We start from the raw sequence: 14,248 nt of genomic DNA, 5'->3' as shown, positions 1-14,248 counted from the left end.
CTACACCTTGTTGTCTCAGATTCTCCAGCATCTGCAGTTCCTACTATCTCTTAAATGTACTCATTCCTGTTAAATACTCCACAGTGTTTCTGCAGGCTGGAAATGAGTTCTTTTTCACAATATCAGGGGATTACACCAATTCCCCATGTGGTACCATGTTCTTTTAACTTGGTGCTTAATTTTTTTTATGTCTCCTAAACGCCATTCTGTCATTAGCATATTCAAAAGATACCAGAGGAGAAAGAAATGGTGCCCAAAAGGTTTATTTTCATACATCAGTACTGAAGATAATCAATCTGACATTCCACTTTAATCCACTGCTTCAATTAGGTTTCACTAACTATTGTTGAAAGTGTAAGTTCCCCTCACAATATTTTGTTAATGCCCGTGGAACTCAAGAATTCCTCAAGGGGAAGAGAGAGGCATAAACAGGCACTTGCACATAAGGGCTGTCAAATCGTTGACTTGTTGAAATCTTTCGGCTTGATGCACAAGATTATTGAACCTCTCGGCATGTGTTTGGGAGACCCATTAATCCCTACACATTAAACAATGATTTATAGAAGCTACTCGATGTCCTAATGGTGCCTGACAGGAGTCACTAACTCTTCAAACACTGACTTAAAGGGACCATTACTTTCATCAGCAGTGGCAAGCAGACTCCATTAAATAACTAATGCCCATGTGACACATTGAACCTCCAGCTGGTCTCATTTGATACTCAGTTGAACTCCTCATGTTCTACTTTGCCATGTAGGAAACACTCAGTACCCAAATGTAACTTGGGTCCCATTTAGGTTCAACAAAGAACAAAGAAAATTACAGCACAGGAACAGGCCCTTCTGCCCTCCAAGCCTGCACCAACATGCTGCCTGTCACAACTAAAACCCCTTACCCTTCTGGGGACCATATCCCTCTGTTCCTATCCTATTCATGTATTTGTCAAGACACCCTTTAAAAGTCACTATAGTGACAGTGCAGGGCAGCACAGTGGCTCAGTGGTTAGCACTGCTGCCTCACAGTGCCAGGGACTTGGGTTCAATTCCAGCCTTGGGTGACTGTCTGTGTGGGTTTCCTCCATGTGCTCCAGTTTCCTCCCACAGTCCAAAGATGTGCAGGGAAGGTGGATTGGCCATGCTAAATTGCCCATAGTGTCCAGGGATGTTTAGGTTAGGTGGGTTAGACATGGGGAAATCAGGGGTAGGGAATGGGTCTGGGTGGGATGCTCTTCAGAGGGGTGGTGTGGACTTGTTGGGCCGAATGGCCTGTTTTCACACTGTAGGGACTCTATGATCTATGATCTGCTTCCACGACCTCCTCCGGCAGCAAGTTCCAGGCACCCACATCCCTCTGTATAAAAAACTTGCCTCGTACATCACCTTTAAACCTTGCCCCTTGCCCCTTGCACCTTAAACCCATCGCCCCCGGTAACTGACTGTTCCACCCTGGGAAAAAGCTTCTGACTGTCCATTCTGCCCAAGCCCTTCGTAATCTTGTAGACGTCTATCAGGTCAACCTCCGTCATTCCAGTGAGAACAACCAAAGTTTCTCCAACCTCTCCTCATAGCTAATGCCCTCCATACCAGGCAACATCCTGGTAAATCTTTTCTGTACCCTTTCCAAAGTCACCACATCCTTCTGGTAGTTTGGCAACCAGAATTGAACACAATATTCCAAATGTGGCTTAACTAAGGTTCCATAAAGCAGCAAAATTACCTGCCAATTTTTAAACTCAATGCCCCGGCCGATGAAGGCAAGCATGCCGTATGTTTTGTTGACTACCTTTTCCAACTGCGTTGCCACTTTCAATGACCTGTGTACCTGTACACCCAGATCCCTCTGCCTATCAGTACTCTTAAGGGTAATGCCATTTACTGTATATTTTCCTTCTGGATTAGACCTTCTGAAATGCATTACCTCACATTTTTCTGGATTAAACTCCACCTGCCATCTCTCTCCAAGTCACCAATCGATCTATATCCTGCTGTATCCTCTGACAGTCCTCATCGCTATCCGCAATTCCACCAACCTTTGTGTCATCCACAAACTTACCAATCAGACCAGTTACATTCTCCTCCAAATCATTGATATATATTTCAAATAGCAAAGATCCCAACACTGATCCCTGAGGAACGCCACTAGTCACAGCCCTCCATTCAGGAACGCACCCTTCCACTGCTACGCTCTGTCTTCTATGACTGGGCCAGTTTTTTATCCAACTTGCAAGCTCACCTCTGACCCTGTGCGACTTTACCTTCTGTATCAGTCTACCATGTGGGACCTTGCAAAGGCCTCACTGAAGTCCATGTAGACAACATCCACTGCCCACCCTCATTGGGTATATCCCATCAGGCCCTGGGGACTTTTCTATGTTAATATTTTTCAAGACCCCCAATACCTCCTCCCTTTTGATCTCAACATGACCTAAACTATCCACACACTCTTCCACCAAGTCCTTCTCTATGGTGAATACTGACGCAAAGTACTCATTTAATATCTCACCCATTTCCTCTCATTCCCTTCCCTGTCCTTGAGTGGGTCAACCCTCTCCCTAGCTACCCTCTTGCTCTTTAAATATGTATAAAAAGCCTTGGTATTTTCCTTTATCCTGTTGGCCAATGATTTTTCATGACCCCTTTTAGCCCTCCTGACTCCTTGCTTAAGTTTCTTTTGAATTTCCTTGTATTCCACCCTTGCTTCATGTGTTCCCAACCTCCTAGCCTTGACAAATGCTTCCTTTTTCTTTTTGACTAGGCTCACAATATCTCTCGTTATCCAAGGTTCCCTAAACTTGCCATATTTATCCTTCATGCTTACAGGAATGTGCCAGTCCTGAGTTCCCAGCAACTTACACTTGAAAGCCTCCCACATACCAGAAATTGATTCGCCTTCAAACAGCTGCCTCCAATATACATTGAATCACTTTCTGCCTAATATTGTTGTAATTAGTCTTCCCCCAATTTAGCACCTTCACCTGACAACTACACTTATTTTTATCCATCAGTACCTTAAAGCTTACTGAATTGTGATCACTGTTGCCAAGCTGCTCCTCTACTGAGATGTTGACCACCTGGCCAGCTCATTCCCCAATATTAGGTCCAGTATGGCCCCTTTCCTAGTTGGACTATCTACATACTGTTTCAAGAAGCCGTCCTGGATGCTCCTTACAAACCCATCTGCACCCTAAGCACTAAGTGAGTCCCAGTCAATATATGGGAAGTTAAAATCATCCATGACAACAACCCTGTTACTTTTACATCTTGCCAAAATCTTCCTACATATCTTATCTTCTATCTCCCACTGGCTGTTGGGAGGCTTATAGTAAACCCCAAACATTGTGATTGCATCCTTCTTGTTCCTCAGCTGTACCCATATTGCCTCGCTGTATAAGCCATCCGAGGTGTCCTCCCGCAGTACAGCTGTGATATTCTCCTTAACAAGTAGTGCAACTCCCCCACCTCTTTTATATCCCCCTCTATCTTGTCAGAAACATCTGTATCTTGGAACGTTAAGCTGCCAATCCTGTCCCTCCCTTAACCAAGTCTCTGTAATAGCAACAACATCATAGTTCCAAGTACTAATCCAAGCTTTAAATTCATCTGCCTTACCTGTTACATTTCTTGCATTGAAACAGATGCACTTCAGTCCATCAGACCGACTTTGATCAGCAACCACACCCTGCCTGCTCTTCCTCTGAGTCTTACTGGCCCTTTCTTCTAGTTTCCTTTCAGTCAATTCACCTTTGCTTCGGTTCCCACCCCCTGCCAAGCTAGTTTAAATTCTCCCAAGTGACACCAGCAAATCTCCCAGCCAGAATATTTGTGTCGCTCCAGTTTAGATACAACCTGTCCTACTTGTACAGGTCCCACCTGCCCTGGAAGAGATCCCAATGGTCCAGATATCCGAAACCCTCCCTCCTACACCATCTGCTTAGCCACACTGCGTTAGCCACAATCCTCCTATTTCTACCCTCACTGGCACGTGGCACAGGGAGTCATCCAGAGATTACAACCTTGGAGGTCCTGCTTTTTAACTTTCTACCTAACTCGCTGAACTGCTGCTGCAGGACCTCATCACTCATCTTACCAAGTCGTTGGTACCAAAATGTACCCACAACCTCTGGCTGTTCACCCTCTCCCTTCGGAATGCTTTCTGCCCGCTCAGAGGCATCCTGGACACTGGCACCAGGGAGGCAACATACCATCCTGGAGTCTCTTTTACGTCCATAGAAGCGCCTATCTGTACCCCTAACTATAGAGTTCCCTATAACTACTGCTCTAGTGCTCTTTGTCTTTCCCTTCTTAAGAACAGAGCCATCTTGTAGCATCATTCAGAAGGCACAATTTCCTATATGCTGGCCTGCAAATGGAGTTAGTCACTCTGCAGCTAGAGACAATAAAAATTGAGGTACTGGTCAGAAACAGATTGCCATCCACTTGGGGAAGTTTTTGGGGAATGATTTCAGGACCAGAGGTCCAGGAAACCCCATAGGGTCTGATAGATGTATAGGTTGATCACAGGGAGTGTGAACATCTTGGAGAATATGATCATAGTTATTTGGTGGGAGGACATGGAGAAATAATAGAGGGGAACAAAGTGGTAGTTACGTGAAATGCAACTCTCAAAGGCTAAGATAACCTTTCGAAAGCCAGAATGGAAAGTGTCAAACTGTCTGGTAATTCAGGTGAAGAGATAATGCACTGCTATTCACCAACATGCCCTATTCTCAAAAATAGTAGAAATCAGTTTTGTCAGGTCCTGATGGACATATTTTAGGCTTTATCTCTTTAAGGTTTCTCTGTTCCTGTTCCCTTTTTCCATTAAGCCACAGCTGATGGCAGTCTTTGTAGGAGACTACTTAAATTTGACTTTATGCCTTACATCAAACTCACATTCTACTTGTTACAATTACCATTATTACATTAAAAGCATATTGTTACCTGATTCATTAAATTATTCCTTTTTCATTTGGATGCACTGATTAACCACAGTCATGTTTCTATTTAGTTATATGATGCTCTCATTTCTGTTGATTGAACCTTATCTGTTGCAGATACATACTGTTCTTTGCCCCAAGGACTCTCTCTCTTTCTCTATTTTACAGAACGTTTGTTGTAATTTCAAGCTAAACTATTCCAGAGTAACTGTAATTATCCAACTGGCATACTTCAATTGTTTTCTGTTCACATCAATCATCTTAACCACTTCCTTTGCAGAAATTTCAAGAGGATTAAGGGTAACTTTTCCACCTCCAATATCTGGTAATGAAACTTGATTGATAGTTGCACTGATTCTGAGCTTTACATGAAATACCAAAATGGGAATAACTTTTCAAATTTAATTTTATATTTCTATATTGCTCAAAAGTAATACATTATGCAAACTTTATCTTTCATGTGGGTCTATGTCAGTTTCACTGGTCAATACGAGTTCTAATTTTCTCACCCTAACTGTCTTAACTCAAACTTTTGCATTCTGTACTTTTCCTGTGACCAGGGGTCAAAAGCTTATCCATGATCAACGTGACTTTTACCTCAACTAAATATTTGTCCTCAGACACTTTCTCGAGTAATTTTGAAGTACATATGAGGAGATAGTATTGGCTGCTTAAAAAAAGCTTAGTAAAGCTGACTTATATTGATGCAGCTGGTAAATTAGGCATACTTAGGTTGCATAATTCAAATTCAGCTCACAGCATTACAGATCCAAGCAGAAATATCAAATCTAAGCCAACGCAAGAGGCTGTAGCCTTCAAGTACAAGGTTTACTGGCAATGAATAACTTTATTCCGAAAGCTAGATTTGAGATTTATTGTTTAACAAATTAACAGCCAACTGAGCGTTCCTTCTCAAGCAATGATCTTGGAACTAGGCCCATGTCTTTTATCAAACCCTACGTTGGAACACAGAGTACCTGTGCAGTTGAATAGGATCATAAAACTGTCATGTAAAGGCATTGAAGGTGTTCAAAAAATAGCTTCTAAAATCGTTCTTGGTCTCTTACCATTGTTACCATTGTAACTCAAATGATCAGATGGGCCAATGATCTGAGGAGCGGCAGATGGAGTTTAATTTAGACAAATATGAGGTGCTGCATTTTGGAAAGGCAAATCAGGGCAGGACTTATACTCTTAATTGTAAGGTCCTGGAGAGTGTTGCTGAACAAAGAGACCTTGGAGCGCAGGTTCATTGTTCCTTGAAAGTGGAGTCGCAGGTAGATAGGATAGTGAAGAAGGCATTTGGTATGCTTGCATTGATTGCTCATTGTATTGAGTATAGGAGTTGGGAGGCCATGTTGCAACTGTATAGCACGTTGGTTAGGCCACTTTTGGAATACTGCATTCAGTTCTGGTCTCCCTGCTTTGAAGGATGTTGTGAAACTTGAAAGTGTTCAAAAAAGATTAACAAGGATGTTGCAAAGGTTGGAGGGTTTGTGCTGTAGGGAGAGGCTGAATAGGTTGGGGCTATTTTCCCTGGAGGTTGAGGGGTGACCTTATAGAAGTTTATAAAATTATGAGGGGTGTGAATAGGGTAAATAGACAAGGTCTTTTCCATGGGGTCGGGGGCGGGGGGGGTGGCGTGTGGGGTTCAAAGCCAGATGGCATAGGTTAAAGGTGAGAGGGGAGAGATTTATAAAGGACCTAAGGGACAACTTTTTCACACAGAGGGCGGTGTGTGTATGGAATGAGCTGTCTGAGGAAGTGATGGAGGCTGTACAATGACAATATTCAAAAGGAATCTGGATGGGTACATGAATAGGAAGAGTTTAGACGGATATGGACCAAATGCTGGCAAATAGGGCTAGATTTATTTAGGATATCTGGTCGGCATGGACAAGTTGGACCGAAGGGTTTCCATGTTGTACATCTCTGTGACTCTATGTCTTATCTGATTGCAGCTTGAAATCTTCAAGAATAAAACCAATCAACCATGCTTTCCTTTTGTGAGATTGCTGCTGAACTCCAAACTATTGGTTAGCCACAGACAGATCTCACTGTCTACTAGGCGCTGTACTTAAAACAACTGCCTCAATTAAGATATAAAACAACAAGATTTAGGAATGGTTCAGTCCCATATCTCCTCTATACAATGTGCAAACTCCAATGACTGTTAACATTTAAAACCTAACCACATAAAGTCCAAATATATGACACCAGGCAAGGACACAATTGAGAACAGCTATAATACTTCAAAAGGTTGAATAACCTACTAATATGCGCTGTCTAGGCCTAGACTAACAGAGCATTGCCTGCAGCTCCTCCTCAATGACGCACATTTGGCGTTTTGAATGTTCTACGCTTCCTACCTGTTTTGACTGATCGGGCCCAGAAAATGGTTGAAAGCCCAGGGAACCATACTGTCACAAAGAGGGAATGTCTCATCAAACTGACTAATACATGTGGGTCCGCTAAGAATCAGCAAGAAACATCTTTGCCATAGCTGCTGAAACTCAAGCCTCTGTCAGCTGCCCTTGGTACTTTTTATCCATTTCTCTAATTGGTTACAGATTTTACATAGGATCTTCTCCCATCCTTTGTGTCAGCCAAATAATGGTACAGATTCAGATTCTGTTTGTTTTCAATCATCAACTAAATTAGTTCTCATGTGATATATTTTGATCAATGGAAGAAACATTTCTCTAAGATCTAGCCTGCCAAGTGCAGATGCTTATTTAAGGAACAAAATGTTCCATGAGGTGCTAATAATTAGTAATTTATAAACTACATGTTATTTTTTATTCATCAGCTATTAGCATGGCATTAATTACAGTCAGGTTGTTTATAAAAATATGAATGAAGGTTATATTTATTCAAAAAATTATTTAATAATGAATGGCAGTAAGGTGTTGCTGTTGAAACTTTTCCATTGCAGTCAATTCCCGGTAAATATGGTTCCAGTTTGATACAAAGGCAAAATACCGCAGAGGTTGGAAATCTGAAATAAGAACAAAAAGACCTGGAAAAATTCAGTAGGTCAGGGAGCATATCTGAAGAGAAACAGAGTTAGAGTTTCAGGTGGGTGGCCTTTAATTATACTGGAATGCCAATCAAGAGGGCTGCTTTGCATGCAGCGGGGGTGATGGTGTTAAGATTCTGGACTTCTGATTTGTCCTTTGTAGATAGTGGAAGGCTTTGGAGAGAAAGCTTAACTCTGTTTCTCTCCAGTGCCCTGTCGGAACTATTGGGTTTTACCAGTTTGTTTTTGGTTCTTGCCATTGTAGTAACTTACCTCTGACAATTGTAATCGTGGAATGTGAGATAATATTGCTGCACCAGAGTAAGGTAAAGATAAAGGACATTGGTGAAGCCTCTTCTGGAGTACTGTGTGCAGTTCTGGTCACCCTGCTATAGGAAGGATATTATTAACCTGGAGAGGGTTCAGAAAAGATTTACCAGGATGTTGCCAGGAATGAAAAAATTTGAGATATAAAAATAGATTGGAAAGGCTGGGACCTTTTTCACCGAAGCATAGAAGGTTGAGGAGTGACCTTACTGAGGTTTATAAAATCATAACCAGGTACATAACTATTTGAGCATATCCTGCCTGGAATTGTAATGAATTGGGAACTTTGCCCAGACCCCAACTGTAACATTTGAGTGGCTGAAGTGGGTCATTTTAGTTAAAGCAACGGGAACCAAGAGAAGGTTTGGAGACGTGCAGGAGGCAGTAAGAACTGTGAGATTTGGGGTACATGTGAAGGGTCACCTGATTAAAATAGGGCTGATGTCAAGCCATAAGAGTCAGAGATGGTCAGGACAGATCTGGAAGGAGTTTAAAGGGCCCAGGCTAGTCTAATAGTCATAAAGGAAAGCATAAAGACCAGGAGAAGGTGAAGGTGAAAACTTACTTCATAGAAATACTTACTGAGGCACAGCATAGCTGACAATCCAACCAATGACAGTAATGTTCCAGTGAGTTAAACATACAGTTATCCACTTGTAAATCCCAAGGAACAGGACCAAGACCTCAACCAGTCAAATCAGGTTGATATAAAGTTATATGAAAATGGAGTACAGGATGCAAGTTCAGATACCCTACAGGAGACAAACATCAGACAACTACCTATCAACCTCTAGAAAGCAAAATTGTAAAATGTCTGAATCCAGTACATAGATTATAGATCTGTGCAGTGAAGGGTTAAAAGTCAGCAATCATGTCTGACTGCCATTCCCAAATCAGGCTTTGAACCCAGGTTAGGATAGAGTGTGAATGTGCAAAATGCATGTTTTTGTGTATTGTTTTTTCATATTGATGTTGTAATGGCATGCTTAATGTAAAAAAATCAGGGAAATATAGTTTGCATCCATTATTCATGGTGGATAGGTCCTATGATTGATGTGAAAATGCTAACATTCAGCATTCATTATTTTAATTTAATACCACAGATCTAGTCTGCACATCCCTATACACTGTGGACAATTAGCATTGCCAATCCACCTAACCCGTAAATCTTTGAACTGTGGGAAGAAACCAGAGCACCTGGAGAAAACCCACACAGACACAGGGAGAACATACAAACTCCAGACAGTCACTCAAGGCTAGAATTGAACCCACATCCCTAATGCTGTGGGGCAGCAGTGCTAAATACTGAGCCACCATGGAACTCAGTTTTCACTCTTGCAACTCAAGGATTCTAAAAATTTAAATTGCAACTATGTTTGCCTAAGCTGTCTGCGTAAAATCCCTCCCCTCTTCCTCTTAAGCTTATTACCTGTGCCTGATTTATGTCAAGTTTTTATTACTTCTGTCATCTTTGTAGGTAATAAAATGCTTCTTTCTTTCAAGGTATGGAGGTGCCAGTGTTGGACTGGGGTGGACAAGGTCAGAAATCACACGACATCAGGTTATAGTCCAACAGGTTTACTTGAAATCACAAGCTTTCGAAGCGCTGCCCCTTCATCAGGTGAAGTCAGCTCACTCGCTCTGAAAGCTTGTGATTTCAAATAAACCTGTTGGACTAAAATTTGATTTCTGACTCTTTCTTTCAAGGAAGTTTTCGAATTGGCTCGTTCATTTTGATCCAGTCAAGAAAGTTTTAATTCTAGCATCATAGCCATATTCTGAAAAATAAGTAAATTATTCATTAAAACTTACTGAGAAGCTGTTAAAAAGAGAGGAGCTGACCACTCTGTTTCACCTGGTTGTAAAACTAGCTTTGATGAGATCTGTTAGGTTCACTTTTTTCCTTTATCTGCAGATGCTAATTGATCTACTGAGTATTGCCAGAATTTTTTTCTTTGGAGAACAAATGCTCTGCATTACAGAAAAGATGTCCCTATTTACGTCTTAAAACAACTGAACCTCTGAGGAAGGGTCACTGGACCTGAAACATTAGCTCTGATTTCTCTCCACAGATGCTGCCAGATCTGCTGATACTTTCCAGCAATTTCTGTTTTTGTTTCAGATTTCCAGCATCCGCAGTTCTTTTGGTTTTTTTTTGAAACTCCATGTGATGTTTATTAAAATATATGAAGTCCCAAGCTTGCCCTGGCCTCAGCAGCAGGGTGACTCTTTCAGTATCCTTTTAAACAAAGTTCCTTCACACAATCTCCTGCGCATCATTAGATGGAATTCCCATAGCAAAGAACCCTTTGGGACTGCCTTGGTCATTTCTTTGAACAGGGATTCGTCCTAACCAGCTCTTTTCTTTGGGGTTAATTCAAAACAGTTGTGTACTCTGTGGAGTATAGCAGTACCAGGGTTGCGGGTCTTTGTTTCCAAAACTCATAATTCTTTGAAACTTGCATCACAGGTAGACAGGATGGTTGAGGGGACTTTTAGCACGCTTGCCTTCATTGCTCAGACCTCTGAGTACAGGAGTTGAGGCATCATGTTGAGGTTGCACAGGACGTTGTTGAAGCTCTTCTGGAGTACTGTGTACAGTTCTGGTCGCCCTGTTATAGGAAGCATATTAAACTGGAGAGGGTTCAGAAAAGATTTACCAGGATGTTGTTGGGAATGGAGGGTTTGAGTTCTCAGAACAGGCTGGGACTTTTTTGTCTGGAGCCTAGGAGGTTGAGGGGTGACCTTATAGAATCATGAGGGGCATAGATAAGGTGAATAGTAAAGGTCTTTTCCCTAAGGTGGGACAGTTCAAAACTATGGAGCATATTTTTAAGGTGAGAAGAGAAAGATTTAAAAAGGACATGAGGGGCAATTCTTTTACACAGAGAGTGATTAGTGTGTGGAGTAAACGCAGAGGAAATGTGGATGCAGGTACAGTTACAAAAAATATTTGGATAAGTTCATGAATAGGAAAGATTTTGAAGAGTACAGGCCAAATGCAGGCAGTTGGAACTAGTTCAGCTTGGGAGCATAATGGGCGTGGACTGGTTGGACCGAAAGGTCTGTTTCCATGCTGTATGACTCTATGACTCTATAAAGTCACCATAGCTGCAGAGAACCAATAAGACTGACTCTCATTAGACAGAGATGGCTGTTGGTGGTTTAACCTGAGGGTCATTGTGCCACCTCTAGTTAGTTTGAACTGAGAGGAATTAGCATACTGCGGTAAACATTACATCCCATTGCTCCCAGCGTGTGATTCCAGTTGACTGGAGTTGTCTTCTGCAAAACAAAACATGAAATGCTGCTGTTACATCTGAAACAAATTTTTAAAAGATTCTTATCCGTCTCAGTAGTCACACTACATTCGCCCGTGGTAATTACAAATTTGCAGAGTAAATTCGGATACAGGAGTTAGAAAGATAACCAGCAGATATTTCATGGAAACTTTGCTTTATTACTCATGGAATATGAGCAAAGCCAGCATACATTGCCCTCCCTTAATTACCCTTGAGAAGCTAATAGACACCACCTTCTATAACCACTGCAGTCCGAGTAGCATAGATACACCTATAGTGCTGTCAGGGAGTTTCAGGATTTTGATTCAATGAGGATGAAGAAATGGTGCGGTATTTCCAAGTCAAGATGGTATGTGACTTGGCAAAGATTTGTAGGCAACAACATTCCCTCATCAGTGGTGTGCCTGCGGCTCTTGTTCTTCCAAGCATCAGAAGACAAGTTTGGAAGGTACCATCTACCATGGTACCCACTGCTGCCACTGTATACCATTGCTGGAGAAATTGAATATTTAAGGTTGTGGATGGGGTGCCAATCAATTGGGTTGCTTTGCACTTGGGTGGTGTTGTGCTTCTTAAGTGTTGTGGAGGTACACTCACCCAAACAATTGGCGAGTGTTCCACCACACTCATGACTTGTTCCTAGTAACTAATGGATGGCCTTTAGGATATCTGGAGGTGAGCTTCCTGCCACAGAATTCCCAGCCTCTGACCTGTCCTTGCTATCACAGCATTTAGGTGAATGATGCAGTTACATTTTCTATCTAGCAATTAGTCCACACCAGATTCATTCCTGATTTAAAAAAAGACCCAGTGCTGGAAAATTTTGGGAACTCTTGGTCCAAAACCACTCATTCCTTTCAGTAAGCTACACTTACCACAATTCAAGTCTCAAGTTGATTCACAAAATAACACTTCAAGATAAAGTATAGAATGAAATTGCATCAATTTGCATTTGAATGGATCAACACAATTTCCACAGTCCCTCCTTTGGCACTGTGTTCTATGACTGGAGAGATTGAATGTTCAATGCAGATGGAGTGCCAATGAAACTGTCTAAAATATTGTTTCTGCAGATTTGTTTTTAATTCAAATAAAAACAAAATACTGTGGAAGCTGGGAATCAGAAATTAAAAAAACAGAAAAGGCTAGGGAAACTCAGCAGGTCTGGTGGCTTCTGAGGAGAGCGAAATAGGGTTAAAATTTCAAGTCCAATTTGACTCGTCAGAAGATCACTTCTTCATGGACTGCAGCGATTCAATAAATGCTGGCCCAGTGAGTATCACCCATGTCTCTCAAGTGAATAAAAAGAAGCAGAGGTCCTCTCCTGCTGGTTCCCTGTTCTGTTCAAGCTGAAGCAGTTTTGCATAGTTTACTTCATCTAGTCCTTTAGAGTCTGAGAAACAGCAATGAAACAACCTCTTAACCATCTCCTCCACTGATGCCAAAGTGATTTGGCAATTGTATCCAGGAGCTGGAAAATCCCCCCAAAAGTTTAAAAGGCAGAATAGCAGTACAGAGGGGAGACACATTTCCTGACGGCATTGTGTCATCAAATGAGCAAACCCATGCCAGAAGAATAGGGTCAAAATCCCTCCCCAACACATTGTGGGTCTACATACAGCACATGGATTGCAGCGGTTCAAGAAGGCAGCTCACCACCACCTTCTCAAGGGGCAACTGGGGATAGGCAATAAATGTTAGCCCAGCTGGTGACCATGAGTGAATACAAAGGAGACGTTAATCTACTTTTTAAAAAGAGGGAGTTCATTATGTTGTAAATTTGCATTTGTTATTTGAAAACTTGCTTCACAAAGTCACAAATGTAAAGAAAGACTGAAATAACCTTGATCATTTCCATTAGGACCACCCAGATGGTGGAAGGATATACAATGTATGAGATTTTAGAATTCTGAGTGAATTCTGAATGAGGAAGCACAGATTTGAAAAAACAAACCAGTGACTTCGAAGAGGGGAGAGGCATTGCTTTATGCAAAGAACTAAGAGCGCAGTTCACTTCCCGCTTACTGTAGAAACAACGTCACATTCCAGGTTACACTGGATAGAAAGTGGAAGAGTGAGTTGCATAGAGAACGATACAAACAAACAGGGTGAGTAAATGCGACCAGCAATGTTTCCGTGGCGAGTCGAGGCTGACAGAGACTCGAATCGCCTGTTCGTTTGGATGCATTTTTGAGAAACTTTTTTGCTGTGGCAAATCCGTGAAGTAAATGTTGCCGCTGCAGTTTTCAATAGTGAAGTTACAGTTCCTGCGGCCTTGGTTCGAATGACCCAGTTTGGAGTGCACTTAGAGAGCTGATAATACTTTTAATGTCTTTCTCTTTAAAACACGTTGCTAAATCAGACTTTTTTTGCGGGTTTTAAAACGGATGCCTGAATCCAGATGAAAGACTTAAAAAGATACACGTCCTACATTTGGTTCAGTCCGGTCTGACCGTGCACATTCATTGGGCGAGTTTCCAGTCTGTAAGCTCAGACGTGATCCACTCTGCTATGCGAGAGCGGCCGGGGAATGAGAGAGATGGCAGGAACTGCCGATGCTGGAGAATCTGAGATATCAAGGTGCAGAGCTGGATGAACACAGCAGGCCAAGCAGCATCAGAGGAGCAGGAAAGCTGACGTTTCGGGAAGGGTCTAGGCCCGAAA

General features: G+C 42.0%; 2 protein-coding genes across 2 annotated transcripts in view; both read left to right on the top strand.

Annotated features, from left to right (window-relative positions):
- plpp6 (phospholipid phosphatase 6) overlaps positions 1-14,248 on the top strand; it is a 143,758-nt gene that overhangs the window by 46,368 nt on the left and 83,142 nt on the right. The gene's annotated exons all lie outside the window — the stretch shown is intronic.
- Positions 13,603-14,248, top strand: part of LOC109917356 (flavin-containing monooxygenase 5-like) — a 42,965-nt gene continuing 42,319 nt past the window's right edge. The window contains exon 1 of the mRNA XM_048601841.1: positions 13,603-13,692. The gene's annotated coding sequence lies outside the window, so the exon portion shown is untranslated. The remainder of the gene's footprint in view (positions 13,693-14,248) is intronic.

Source organism: Rhincodon typus, chromosome 10 (genome assembly GCF_021869965.1).
Source record: "Rhincodon typus isolate 14 chromosome 10, sRhiTyp1.1, whole genome shotgun sequence".
Classification (NCBI taxonomy): Eukaryota; Metazoa; Chordata; class Chondrichthyes; order Orectolobiformes; family Rhincodontidae; genus Rhincodon; species Rhincodon typus.
This window is presented reverse-complemented; position numbering and strand designations above follow the sequence as displayed.